Raw genomic sequence first — 14,521 nt, 5'->3', positions numbered from 1 at the left:
CCTTGGTTTGTGAACAATGCTGCTGTGACCATAAGTATACAAATATCTCTTTGAAATTCTGCTTTCAATTCTTTTGGATATGTACCCACAAGTGGAATTGCTTGATCATATGTAATTGTATCTTGACTTTGTTGAGGAGCCGCCATACTGTTTTCCATAGCAGTGCACCATTTTGCATTCCCACAAACAGTGCAGAAGGTTCCAACTTCTCAAGTTTCTTTAATTTTTAAAACACCACTGACATCAGCCTCATGTTAGCGTGTCAGACAGAAAAAGTTCATGGGGTACCTGGGTGGCTCAGGTGGTTAAGCCTCTGACTCTTGATTTTAGCTCAGGTCATGATCAGATTCATGGGATTGAGCCCCACATGGGGCTCTGCACTGATGGCGTGGATTCCTGCTTGGAATTCTGTCTCTCTCCCTCTCTCTCAGATACTCATGCTCTGTTTCTCTCAAAAATAAATGAAAGAAACTTAATGAGAGAAAGAAAGAAAGAAAGAAAGAAAGAAAGAAAGAAAGAAAGAGAAAAAGCCCAGACGTGTGAAGGTATTCAGAGGGAAATGAGCCCCCCCCCGCCACCCCTCCCCCACCATGTCTCCTTCCAGTACATCAGGACTAATTGCAATCCTGCAGTCCAGGTGGGATATTGATGCAGACTGCTGAATAAGCTAAATACGTTTCTGTACGGTTCCTGCTGTGAGGTGAGCTTTCTTATTTACGAGAACTATCAAAGCCAAATACTGGGATAAACTAAATTTAAAATAAAACATTCAAATCACTGCATCAAAGTCACTATCCATTTGAAATGAAACACTTTTTATGCTAAGTATTCTAAATAGCAATGGGTATTATGGGATAATAATGTATTAACTGACATAAAATGGTATTACCTTTATAGTGAGAGGGAAAGGGTCTACACCATTAAGAAATAAAATTAAAAAAATAAGCACAAATACTGAAGGTGTGAGCTCAAAATGTTTCCCGACGGAAAGTGCATCCACAAGGGTAATAATGCAGAGGTCAGTAATGAGTTACCTGTGTCAGCCATTAGGCAGAGAACTTCAGAGAGAACAGGGGCTCTGTCTTTGGGCCAGAGATACAGGGCTTGGCAGTGACTCTTAACATGACTTTTAAAAATACATTAGGGGCATCTGAGTGGCTCAGTCAGTTAAGCATCTGACTCTTGATTTCAGCTCAAGTCATGATCTCACGGTTCGTGGGATCAAGCCCCGAGTTGGGCTTTGTGCTGACAGCATGGAGCATGCTTGGAATTTTCTCTCTCCCTCTCCCTCTGCCCCTCCCCTGCTGGGGCTCTCTCTCTCACTCTCAAAAATAAACAAACATTTAAAGAAATACATTAGGTGCTCACAGAGCTGCTATTAACATCAGAGGGCACAGAATGAGCAAGGCTCAGGAGGCACAAACAGGCAGGCCACTGATGCTAGCTCGACAGGAGCCCGTAGGTAAATGCACACCTTGTACCTTTCATAAATCAGAAACACAGGCTGATCACGCTTCTCTGACATAAAGTAAAAAAGTAATGACTGCCAACACTTGTAAGAACTTTCACATAGGTATCTAGGTGTCCTGCTTCTCTTGAAAACATATAGATTCAGGAACACTGGAGGCAAATGATGGTAAGAAAGTCACGTGTTACAGACGGTGTGCGATCCCTACACAGCCAGCCACACGCTTCAGCCAACTTCCGGCTCTGCCATTGTGAAAACTCATCTGACCGCCTTTAATCAGAGGCCAACGTCACAGGCTGCGGCTGGGTACAGCACTCGTATTGCTATCTAATGAATGACCTTAAATTTAGTGACTTAAATCCAGACAGTGATTATTCTATATATTTTGTAGGCGAGGGCACTGGAAGCAACTTAGCTGAGTCATTCCGGCTCAGAGTTTTTCATAAATTTGCAGTCAAGATGTTGACCAGGATTATGACCATCTGAAGGCTCAGCTGTGGCTGGATGGCCTGATTCCAAGATGGCTCATTGTCATGGCTATTGGCAGGACACATCGGTGTCCTCACGGCTGTTGTCAGGGGACCTTAAGTCCTCACTAGGTGGGTGCTTTGGTCAGTCTGGGCTGCTACAGAAAAATACCATGGATTGGGTGGTTTAAACTGCAAGCATTTATTTCTCCTAGTTCTGGAGGCTGGGAAGTGCAAGATCAAGGCACTGACATATCCAGTATCTAGTGACAATACCCTGTGGTTTGCAGATGGCCACCTTCTTTCTATGTCCTCACATGGTAGAGAGGGGGAAAAAGCTCTCTAGTGTCTCTTTTCATAAGGGCATCAACCCCATTCTTGGACTCCATTCTCATGAGTTAATTCCCTGCCAAAGGCCCCCCAGCTCCAAATCACAATGGGGGTTGGTGTTCAAACATATGAATTCTGGGGGGACACAAACATGGAGTCCACAGCAGTACAACTTTCCAGGGATGGCTTGATGGTCTTTATGGCATGGCCAATAATTTCCTGAGAGGAGCAATCAGAGAGGGAGAGAGAGAGAGAGAGAGAGAGAGAGAGAGAGAGAGAGAGAGAAAGCAAGCAGGCAGGAAACTGCAGTGTCTTTTTGGGGACCTAGTCTCCAAATTTACACGAATCACTTCCCCTATCTATTTAGCACAAGGGGGTCACGAGGTCCTGCTCACCATCAAGGGGAGGGGAATTAGGGCCCCCTTTTTGATGGGAGTGTTAAATAACTTGTGGATGTAGTTTTAAAAACCACTAGAGGCAGATAGGTGGGTGAGATACTGTCAGAGTCCTTAAGAAATTCCCAGACCAATGGTCTCTGTGTCCTCCCAAGTTCTTCCGATGTTTTCACTAAGAACACAGCAGCACAAGCATCTCCCTTTGCCTTCCCTCCAATTGCCATGGCAACCACCTCTGCTTCCTCTGAGACCAGGCTCTCTACTGGTACACTGACTCCCACCCCTCGTCCTGATTCTAGGACTTGATACCTTCTCTTCTCCTGAATCAGCATTGTTCTCCTCTCCTCTAGATCATTTCCATTAGACACGAACTTGCTATATGGTGTCGGGGGGAGACTATCACACACACAAGCAGGAAAAACAACAGCATGACCCTGGCCCTACAATCTCCACCAGCAACCACCCTAACTTCCTGCTTCCCTTTCCAACAAAAAATTTTCAGAGGTGATCCCTATACTGGTCACCTAGAATCTTCATGTTTCTAGGCCCATTCGGTGAAGCCTCTGTCCCCATCACAGGAATGAAAACACTCTTGTCAAAGTCACCATTGTCCTCCGGGTAGCCAAATCCAATGGCAGTCCCCAGCCCTCAGGTTGCTGGGCCTTTCCAACAGCACTGAACTCTTTACACTTGGGCTTCCTTCACACAATCCCCTTCCGGAGTCTCAGGGGTACTGTCGGCTCCCTCACCGCTCTCCTCAGCTGCCCATGCCTTTGCGTCCCTTGCTGAAAACTCATCTTCCAGGGGTTCTGAGCATCGTTCCCGGTCTCCTCCAACAGTGTGGAGGAGTTTATGCATAAACTTCTTAGGATATCATTTGTAAATGCATAAAATAAAATAATAGGACACCAAACAAAACTCGTTGTTTTGAACTACTGTCATCAACATATTTTAAAAAACTTTTAATGTTTATTTATTTTTGAGAGAGACAGAGACAGAATGTGAGCAGGAGGGGGCAGAGAGAGAGGGAGACACAGAATCTGAAGCAGGCTCCAGGCTTTGAGCTGTCAGAACAGAACCCGACGCGGGGCTTGAACTCACGAACCGTGAGATCATGACCTGAGCCAAAGTCAGACGCTTATCTGACTGAGCTCCCCAGGCGCCCCCAGTCATCAACGTACTTAAAAGAGAATTTGTAAATAGTGATGAAGGTGCTTCTTTAGTGAAGTGGTGACTCTACTAGCTATGATGTTCTGAATTAGAAAATTATATTTTGAGGTATCTGTGATAACTGTGTAATGTGATAAGAAAATATCTGTGCTTTCTGTTGGTAACCAGGTACTGTTAATATTATTATGGTTTGTTGCCTATACTAATAAATGAATCGGGGGGAGGCTTATTCTCAGTTAGAAGTTAGTTGAGGGTGCCTGGGTGGCTTAGTTGGTTAAACATCCGACTTCAGCTCAGGTCATGATCTCACAGTTTGTGGGTTCCAGCCCCATGTCGGGCTCTGTGCTGACAGCTCGGAGCCTGGAGCCTGCTTCAGATTCTGTGTCCCCCTCTCTCTCTGCCCCTCCCCTGCTTGCACTCTGTCTATCTCTCTCCCTCTCTCTCTTAAAAATAAATAAATATTATAAAAAGAAGTTAGTTGAAATAAAAGTCTATTTTTTTTTCTTATTTGAATTCATGGACTCCTGAATTCTAGCCATGACACCAGTGTGAATGCCCTGTTTGCATAGGAAGCCTGGCACAGAGATCAGTTCTCATTTCCTTGTCTGTTTCCTCTTATAGCGTGGAGCAGAGGTTCTCAAGCCCTTTAGACTGAGGACTATTGAGAATCCCAAACACTTTTGTGTGCATGCATGATAGCTGTTGATGTTTAATATATTAGAAATTATATTTATAGAAAATTTTAAATGTTCATTTCATTTAAATTGATAATAATAAACCCACTAAAGTTAACAGAATTTCATGTTTTATGAGAATAACCATATTTTCCAAAAACAAAGACCAAAAGAAAAATAAGTAGATTGAAGACTAACACCATTTTATATTTTTGCAAAACATTTTAACATTGGGCTCAGAGGAAGAGGCTGGTATTCACATCTACTTCTATCTTAAACACATTGTGCCACGTTGTTTTGGTTGAAGTGAATGAAGAACATCACAGTGCACATAGATGGGTATTTGTAAAATAGAGAAATATTTTAAGACTTTTTAGAGAATTATTGGATATTTTTAATACCGTACAAACCTTAATCAATGGGTGTTTCTTAAAGTTAGTCGCTATATAGAATCTTAAACCTTATAAAGTTTTTATATTCTATTATGATAAAATCCATTGGTCAATTTTGCATTTTGAATGGATCTTTTACCCGTGCATGGCTTCAGTGTATAGTGCATGGATCGTTATATACTTATAGGTTAGTTGACTTATTCATATTTCTGTTTGTTGGTATAAATATCTTAATAAGAATATATATTGTACAATGTCTTTAAAAAATTATGTCTGTCAATATCACTGCCCATTTCCACAGATAATTCTAAGTATTGGAAAGTTGTAAAGATCAGAGGTAGATACTAGATTTCTAAAATTCTAATATTTGCTTGAAAACTCGAATTTCATCAGCAGCAAAAATATCATCTGGTTACTTTACAGGGATAATAGCTGACTATTCATTTTCAAATTAGTATCACCTAATACCCAATTGTGAAAATCTGAGTATCTGAAGATAAGCATTATTCCAAGATGGCCTCAGGATCATACATACCCATTGAGTAAATATGACTTATCCCTCCTGTGATTAGGTTATACTTTCTGGCACAGCTGGCTTCAGAAAAGGGCCATTCCCCCTCTCCCTCCAATGGGCCCTTCCCAGGGGTCCTTCCTAGGAAAAGAGACTGTGTGTGTGAGAGATTGAACATGAGGGAGATTCCCCATTGCACTGAAGGTGAATGGGGCCACACAGCAGGGACCCTGCTCAACAAGAAGACAGGGACCTCAGTCAACAATCACAGCATCATGATCTCATTAGCAACCTGAATGAACCTGGAGGAAGGTTCTTCCAAGGGCCCCCAGGTGAGAAGTCAGCTGAGCCTCCTCCTTTGAGTGTCTGAGACCTCAAGTGGGCCGTACCTGGATTTCGGACCAACAGAACTGTGAGAGAGTATACCCTTGCTGGTCTAAGGCACTGAGTTTGGAGTTATGGAGCCATAACAACTAGGACACTCACCAGAGTCCGTTAGTCTTTCCTTCAAGTACAAATGGTGTCCGTGGAAAAGCAGCCAGTTCGTCCCTGAAATCAAAGAACCATGTGAGTGTTTCTCCTCAAGACAGTACCACATTGTCATGCAGCAGAAGTCCTTAATAAGTGCTTCCATTTCACCAAGCAGAACACCAAGAGGACATGCGCTCAAGGCTTGAGATTGCATGAAATTAATTATTTTCCTTGCTTCATCCTTGGCATTCTTAAGTGAACTTGAGTGTCATGGAGAACATGATGGCTGTGACAGCTCGTTGGCGCCAGGGTCCTGATTCATGCAGGAGCACAACAGTTTTAGTTACCGTTGCTTTTGTACACAGTGAAACACGTACATACTTAGTATGAAAGCAGACACAGCTTTGATCCAATAGTCCCCTCCAAGGATCCTGATGCCCTCCGCCATGTGCGTCGCTCCTTGAGGACAACTACTACGGCTCATGTCATCTATCTTCTGTTGTGTCTTGAGGGCCGATAAGTCCCCCCCCAAGGCGGTCTCCCACCCCAGTCTCACGTGACCAAACTCTTGGGTCCATGTCTAGTAACAGGCAAATCAAACTTGCCACACCCAAACCACGTCATTTTCCTGTTCAACTTTATCCTCCACAGTCTGCAGCATCTCATACTAGGGAGCGTTTCTCTTCCACTTGCTCAGAACAGAAGCCAAAGTAAAAATTTATATTTTGTGTAACAATATAATTAGAAAACCTAACCTAAGAGAACCTGCGTTCATAACCGGGAATCCAGAAAAAAGCTACTCTGAGGCAATTTACAGAACCCTGTGCTACAACATACCTCATGCCTCAATTGAACATTTATACTCATAGGAACTTTGTCCCCTGTGTTGTTTTCTCTACAGTTGTTAGTGGCAAAATTTGGGGGATATTGGCAGGAGGTAAGAAGGCGTATAGATCGTAGAAAAAATCAAAAATAAGGGAGCAAAATTTTTTCATGAAGGAATGATTTGAGACCTTGGATTGGGGCAGATACTATCTTAGATTTAGTCAAGATTACACGTTTAAGCAGTATGTGGATTCCTTAGGTAGTGTGGCTTCAAACTATTAAATACCCCTTTAGGTTCATCTTAATTTTTATGGAAATTTGATCCCATTATATTTAAATTTATTTTTGCCTTCAAATGTTTGCCTCCCCAAATTGAAGATATCTGCATTTCCCTCCCTTAAAACAGGTGTTTGCTGAAGCCTCTGACAAATCCCTATGTGTACGATATACACTAAATCCGGCCCCTTTAAATAGACTCTTGTGGGTTTTGGTGATGGTAGGAGACAAGGGAAGAAGGGGTCTAGATGTATGTGTGGCATTTATGTTTATCAGTGTTTTTTCCATCACCACAGTGACCGTTACTAAACAGAATTCCTCATTCTCTGCTGTTTCCCTCATACAGCATCTCTCAGAAAATGCTCTGTAATTAATCACTCAAAAGTGGCTCAAGATGGCTCATTCAGACAGAAATTTTATTGTTCCCATGTAAAGATTTTACAATTCCGTCCCTTTTTATCACCACATTAAGTTTGATTTAATATACCATTTAATGAAATTAATGAGGCTTTCTCAAAGCATTGGGGGAAATCAGCAAAATAATAGTACTTACAAAACAAGAAAAATTAAGATAAAAGCAAAGACAGAGGAAACAATTTGGAGCAGCAAACGCCGTGAGAATTCACAAAGAAAACATTCTGAAAGTGGATTTGTCTCTCGTGCCATGTGCTAGAATGCGGGATGCTGTCCTATTCTCAGGGGCTGAAGCCAAACCAAAACGTCACGTGCGCTGACAACTCTCCTGGGTTTGGCAGTGTAATCCCGGTAAATCGTTGGACAGGGCCCACTACGAAAGCTGAGCGGGGAGGTCGTCCGATCTACGTCCTCCCATCCTCGCTCGGGAAGATCCACAGCCCTGAGCCCAGGCGCACACTTGCACATGTGCCCGTGCATCCCTGGTCTGAGGGACCAAGGACTGGACTTGGGAGTTGAGTGAGAAGCGTCTGAATGTGCAGAGACCAGAGAGAGAAAGAGATGTTTTCAGGGCAGCTCCTCCTCCTGTTATTCAAGAGGCACGGCCGTCAGATGCTCACCTCCTGCGGGCCACAGTGAGCAGGGCCGGTTTCTGAAGGCTTCACCACAAGCCAGCTTCTGAAGGCCCCCATGAGCCAGGCCCCCCACGCTCCGTGTACAGGCCTACCACTAGGAATCCTCTGAGCCTCCCCGCGGGTCGGCGGACACAAATATGCTGTCATCCTTTGTGCGAGAGAATAAAGACCTCGGGCACAGACACCGTGAGCGCTCTCCTACCGTGAGACGCCATCCAGGTTTCAGACGGTCAGCACCTGGTGAACGCGGGACAGCGGTCACGGGCGCTGAGAAGTCTGTGGTGGCAGGGAAGAAATAGCTGTCACAGAATTTGCTGTGACCTGTCCTCACCCAGTCTGAAAGGACACGTGCATGTACTGAAGAACTGATGCAAACAGTTCACCTTGTGCAGTGAACACCTTCGCACAAACAGAAGCGCGAGGGGTGGTACCGGGAGTTGCCCCAGAGAGATGCTCCAGCGGATTCCCTCCTAGAGAATCCAGTGGATTCTCTACCTGATTTCTTCTATGAATTGCTAGAATTAGGATCTTTTGGTCAACACTCTGCATCCACAGGGATACACTGATTTTTCAACAAGCCTCACTTTGTCCACCTCACCAGGTGTGTGTAAGAATATCTCAGGGGTGCCTGGGTGGCTCAGTTGTTAAATGACTGACTCCTCATTTCAACTCAGGTCATGGGTTCGAGCCTCGTGTTGGGCTCTGCCCTGATAGCACAAAGCTTGCTTGGGATTCTCTCTCTCTCTCCCCTCTTTCCCTCTGCCTCTCTGTTATGCACACTCTCTCTCTTAAAGATAAAATTAATAAACTTAAAAAAGAACATGCTTACCGACTTGCTGGTTGAAAAATGCTATCTCATTTCTGTTTGCATTTAAAATAATCAAGGTGTTTATTCCTTTATTCTTTAAGATCGTTTGACTGTTACTGTCTCATAGTCTATATACAGTGTTCTATGGGGAGTTTGTTATATATTGTTTTATATACACATATACATACACATATACATGTGTATGTACGTGTGTATATATATATACAAAATCTGAGAACAATTTCTTTAGTAGGATGTTTTGTTGGTTTATTTATTATTATTATTTTGAATGAAAAACAGGTGCCAATTTCTCTGCTAGAGATGAACATAACAGGATCTTGTCCTAGCTCCTCGGGGACTATACTCAGGGCGTTTACAGTTTCCTCCCTGGTGTCCTGTCTGGGGTGAGGTTAAGGAAAGAAGCTGAAGAAGGGAGAGACAGTGATACTTCACAATGAATGCAAACAGGAACTGGAAAGTTCTCCCTCCTGTTGCAAAGTATCTTTCAAGTGCTTGGCATGCCTAAGAGGAGCCAGACATCACACCTAGGTGCTTTTATTTGTTATGTCAATTACTGTTCACAACTCTGTGAGGCGGGACACTTAATCTTTATTAAACAGAAGAGGTACCTGAGGTTTCGGGACATCTTAACCTGTCAAGGTGATGGCAATACGAAGTTTCAGGAGGATGATGAGATCTCACATCAAACTCCAAAATCAATGCTGTCTAAGGGTGAGGCTTTTGCTATGAAAAGAATCAAGGGTTTGACAAATGCAAATCTGGAAGTGCCCTCAGTGGATGTCTTTGTCTCTTCAGGCTGCTGTAACAAATTACCACCGTGGTGTCCCATAATCAACAAATACTTATTCCCCATAGTTCTGGAGGCCAAAAAGATCCAGTTTCTGGTGAGGGCCCATTCTCTGGCTCCAAGATGGCAGAAGGGGACAAGGGATCTCTCTGGGACCTCCGCCACAAGGGCACTAATTTCATTCCCTAATCGCCTACCTAAGGCCTCGCCTCCTAACACCATCACATTGGGGGTTAGGACTTCAACATATGAATTAGATGGTGGACGCAAACATCTGGACCATAGCGGTACACAGTTTAGTGCACACTGATTGCCCAGTACAAGGACAGGGCCTATTTTACGTGAGCGATGCTCACGCCTGTTCAATTTTCCCCGATGGCTTTGCCCAGCAGCATGCTTCCCATTGTGTACAGAGCACAGCACTGCTCTTGCAGGGGACGCGCCAGCGCCCTTACCTTCCAGAAGAAGACACAGAAGTCCAGGCTGGAGCCCTGCTCTGGGGTAAATACCATCCACATTGTCTGCCTAGAACAAGAATGAGGACACCGAATATCAGGCTCTTGGAAATTCAAGTCCTTCATTTAATTGATGAGAAAAAGATGAGGCCCTTGGCTCAGGATTTCAGACACTTTCAGAAGTGAGACTGAGGCTCAGATCTCTGGACGTCGAGGACAGTCCCCCTTCCCGCTGAACCAGACATTTCACAAAGTGGGTGCCCACCCTGCCAAGGAAGGTGGCTTCTCCTCAGAGTCCAGCTGGGAGAGCTGGGGAAATGGCAGTGGAAAATCTCTCCGTGGGGTATAACACAGACATGAAGAGTGTGTTGAGGGAAAAAGACTCAACATCTTTATTGGCAAGTGTGAATTTTCTGAGATAATTATGCGTACATCCCTCTGAATAATATCTACATCTTAACACACAGAAGATGGGGAAGGAGAAAAGGGGTTTCCAGGGCACACAATGTCACTCTCCCTTTTTAATCTCCCTTTCTCCAGAATGTCTCCAATTGGTGTCTCCTTCTTGTCCCCTCGTGTGTCCCTTGGTCCCCTCCATCCCCCGTGTTTCGAAGGAAATGACCCGAAATTAACTTATGTGGGAAAAAACAATAAATCACTACAGAGTTAAGGAAAAAATCTTTCAATCCCAAAGTGTTCCAAGTTAAATCTTGAATGTTCTTATCTCTGACAACTTAAGTTGCAGGGAATATATATTATTTAATTGAGGTCCGTGATTTGTTAAGCACACAGAGACAAATAAAGTTAACTGCCTTCCTTCCAATAAAAACTTTTATTGTAATTACCCTTCAAGTTGGCAAAGGATCCAATAACCAAGTGTTTGTGGGTATCCCACAAGAATCCTTCTATCACCTGATCACGATCATTGATGCAATAATATAACTTCACAAATGAAAACTTTCTCTTTCAATTTAGTGACGTTAGACTAAGACAGTCCGATAGTCAACCAACAAAATCTATCAACAGTAAAACTTTTAACGTTGTACAGTATTGGCAATAAATAGCTGAGACTTTTCAGATCCAAAAGATCACTTGTAACACCTTAGAGAGGATGATTTCTCCAACAAACAAAAGATTCCGGCTGCTGAAAAATAACAAATAGTAACAAAGAAATCTGATAATGTAGTTCCTAAAACTCAGTTGTCCGTTTTCCTCATGGGTCCATGTGAGGGCATCATAAAATCTAATAGACAATGTAAGAATGGATAGCTGAGTGTGGGCTAACTTACAAGGGAGCCTCTGGCAAAATAACCTAATAAAGAAAAGACAATAGTTATTTATTTCTACATTAAATATATACATATATATGTATATATGTTCTAATGAGAAGCTCCCCATAAAATAAACAAAATAATATATGGACCATGAGATCATGATAGTATGACTTAAAGAATAGAAGAATAAGCACATTCATTACTTTAAATGCATGTAATTATCTATAGCATTTTTCAACTACCAAGTTAAACATTTTTTTTTTTTTTTTTGGGTAAAATTCAATGTTGGCAAAGGTGCTATAGTCAAGATATTCTTAAATAAACTGCTGAGGTAAACTGGTATAGTTCTTCTAAAAATCAGTTTAATACTGCAGATTAAGAGCCTTGACTAAAGAATATCAGTTCTAGCAACATATTCCGCGAATGTGGTCAGAATTTACTGATGTGGTCAAAAGGTGTTTGGTGTTATAAACAATTGTAAGGAGCAAGAAAATGTCTGTGAGGGAACTAAATATGTGGAAAGCATTTTTTTTTCAAAACTATTCAAAGACGTCAATAAATCTAGTTTAAAAAATAAACTATGTAATGACAAGAAGAAATGCTCAAGGAATCATACAAGCAGAATAAAAATACATTTATACTTTTGTTTGTATTCTGCAGATATCATGTGTGTCTTTACCTCTAAACCCTTTTAACTCATATATGTAATGCACATAGGGTTGGAAATAAATACACAAATAACAGTAACAGTGGTCATCTTTAGATGATTTGTTCAGTCACTTTTGTTTTCTTTCTGATAATTTTTAGGTTTTCCCAATTTTCCTGCCACGTCCACATACTACTCAATCATAAATAAAAACGTTCTATAGGGAAGGAAAACAAAATCAATTCTGTGTGACTCAGTGTACATCTTTTGTTAGAGCAGGATCAACGTTAACAGACATTTGAGTCTAAGTAAGTAACATGATTTCATCAAAGCATTTCTTTGATAATTATTCAGGAGCAAATCACATTCTGGCTTTGAAAATTTAACGTTGTAAAAAGACATGTCGACTGATATACAAATACAATAAAGCCTTGGTTTGTGAGCATAATTTGTTCTGGAAACATGCTTGTAATCTAAAACACTTGTATATCAAAAAAAATTCTCACATAAGAAAAAACAGAAACTCAGATTATTGGTTCCACAACCCCAAAATATCCATATGAAAATGATTACAATACTGTAATATAATGCAACAGTATTGAAAAATACAAAATATAAAGAAAAATAAACACATTAACCTGCACTTTGAAAACCTTGGTGGCTGGTGTGAGAGAGATAAGAGAAAGGAGGGTTATTTTGTAGAATGACTTTCATTAATGGAATCACTGCTATCTACTGGCTCCATGGAACCTTTTTCTGCATGTGGGCCAGTGTGTGCACTTGAAAGGATGTTGCCTAGACAGAACAGTATTCTTAAAAAATTTTTTTTAACGTTTATTTCTTTTTGGGACAGAGAGAGACAGAGCATGAACAGGGGAGGGGCAGAGAGAGAGAGGGAGACACAGAATCGGAAACAGGCTCCAGGCTCCGAGCCATCAGCCCAGAGCCCGACGCGGGGCTCAAACTCACGGACCGCGAGATCGTGACCTGGCTGAAGTCGGACGCTCAACCAACTGCGTCACCCAGGCGCCCCTACAGAACAGTATTAATAAACTCTTGTCATACACTGTGTTTAATGTAACTGGCAATAGGGCAGCAGAGGAAAGGGTCTCTATCTGCAGGCATCCTGACCTAGAATGAATCAGAGCATTCCTAAGCTCCCTCTTGGATGGAAAAGCCAAGGCCTGTGCATAGGTGCTTGGAAGTGACAGAAACTACACGAGTGCCACTTGTGGGCACCTTCCAACGTTCTGAAAAATCACCCATTCCTGCCAAACATCGTGGCCTGAGATGAAGTATCTGAGCATGGGAGACGATCACCCAGAGTTCTGGAGAGAGAGAGAGAGAGAGAGAGAGAACTGTTGGCTCAGTTGTGATCATGTCATATTGGGCATCACGCACTACGCCTATTGCAAGACATCGCTTGTTTATCAAGTTAAGATTTATTAGAAATGTTTGCCCGTCTTGTGGAACACTCACCAAACAAGCTCCTCACGGTCCAAGGTTTTACTGTATTTAAGCATTATATCTTATGTTGTAATAACAAACTCTTCATGGTAAGAAAATTTTACACTGCCAAGTGGTTAAAGTGAGTGGCATACTGCATAAAGGAGGCAGGCCGCCTGGGCGGCTCAGTCGGTTAAGCGTCCGACTTCCACTCAGGTCGTGATCTCGCGGTCCGTGAGTTCGAGCCCGGCGTCGGGCTCTGTGCTGAGAGCTCGGAGCCTGGAGCCTGTTTCAGATTCTGTGTCTCCCTCTCTCTGACCCTCCCCCGTTCATGTTCTGTCTCAAAAATAAATAAAATGTTAAAAAAAAAAAAAAAAAAAAAAAGGAGGCAGCATGGCCCCCTGGAGAAGCAAGCAGGCTGTAGAATCAGATGTCCGAGCCGAAGCGGCTCTACCAGTAGCCGTGTAACCCAGGATAAAGCAATTAACCTCGTTGTAAGTCGTGATTTTGCGGGAAATGGTTGTAATCATGGCGCAACTCTTACCACACTGTGATGGGATAGACTAGGATGCACACACAGCACTCTGCTGGAGTCAAATGCGTACTGATTTAAACATTATTGGTAATAATCACAGAACGGTAGTAATAATTTATTGAAGTATTGATGACAATACTTCCATGGGATCCGTGGCTGGGGGGGGGGGGTAGTTACAGCAGAGTGTGAATACCAGACAACACACCAGGAAGCCTGTGAACAAGGAGCGGCCAAAGGGGCAGGGACACACGGGGGCGGGAGGGTGATCTGGGCGGGGCTGGTGCCCCCCCCCGCCCCCCGACCTCTGTAGAAGGAGCTCACTGTGCCTGTGACCCCAGCACCGTGCGGGAGTACAAGTGGAGAACTGACCAGAAGACCTAGCGGTAGGGAAGCCACAGCTCACCTTGTTCAAGGCTGTTTTCAGATTCAAGACAGGACGAGACGGGGCCGGGGCGTGGCCCTTCTCCGCAGCTTCGCTTCACGCCTCAGTTACCCCCACAGCCGAGCGGGAAGCCGAGGCT

General features: G+C 43.1%; 1 protein-coding gene and 1 long non-coding RNA gene across 6 annotated transcripts in view; one reads left to right on the top strand and one right to left on the bottom strand.

The window, feature by feature from the left end:
* CSMD1 (CUB and Sushi multiple domains 1) overlaps positions 1-14,521 on the top strand; it is a 2,022,178-nt gene that overhangs the window by 1,321,336 nt on the left and 686,321 nt on the right. The gene's annotated exons all lie outside the window — the stretch shown is intronic.
* LOC123584202 lies at positions 5,831-14,516 on the bottom strand. Its single transcript, XR_006705248.1, has 3 exons — positions 14,404-14,516; positions 10,100-10,169; positions 5,831-5,956 (listed from the first exon to the last, which is right to left on the bottom strand). It is a non-coding gene; the product is annotated as an uncharacterized LOC123584202 (long non-coding RNA).

The sequence above is a fragment of the Leopardus geoffroyi genome, chromosome B1, assembly GCF_018350155.1.
Source record: "Leopardus geoffroyi isolate Oge1 chromosome B1, O.geoffroyi_Oge1_pat1.0, whole genome shotgun sequence".
Classification (NCBI taxonomy): Eukaryota; Metazoa; Chordata; class Mammalia; order Carnivora; family Felidae; genus Leopardus; species Leopardus geoffroyi.
Note: the sequence above shows the minus strand (reverse complement) of the source record. Positions and strands in the feature narration are given on the sequence as shown.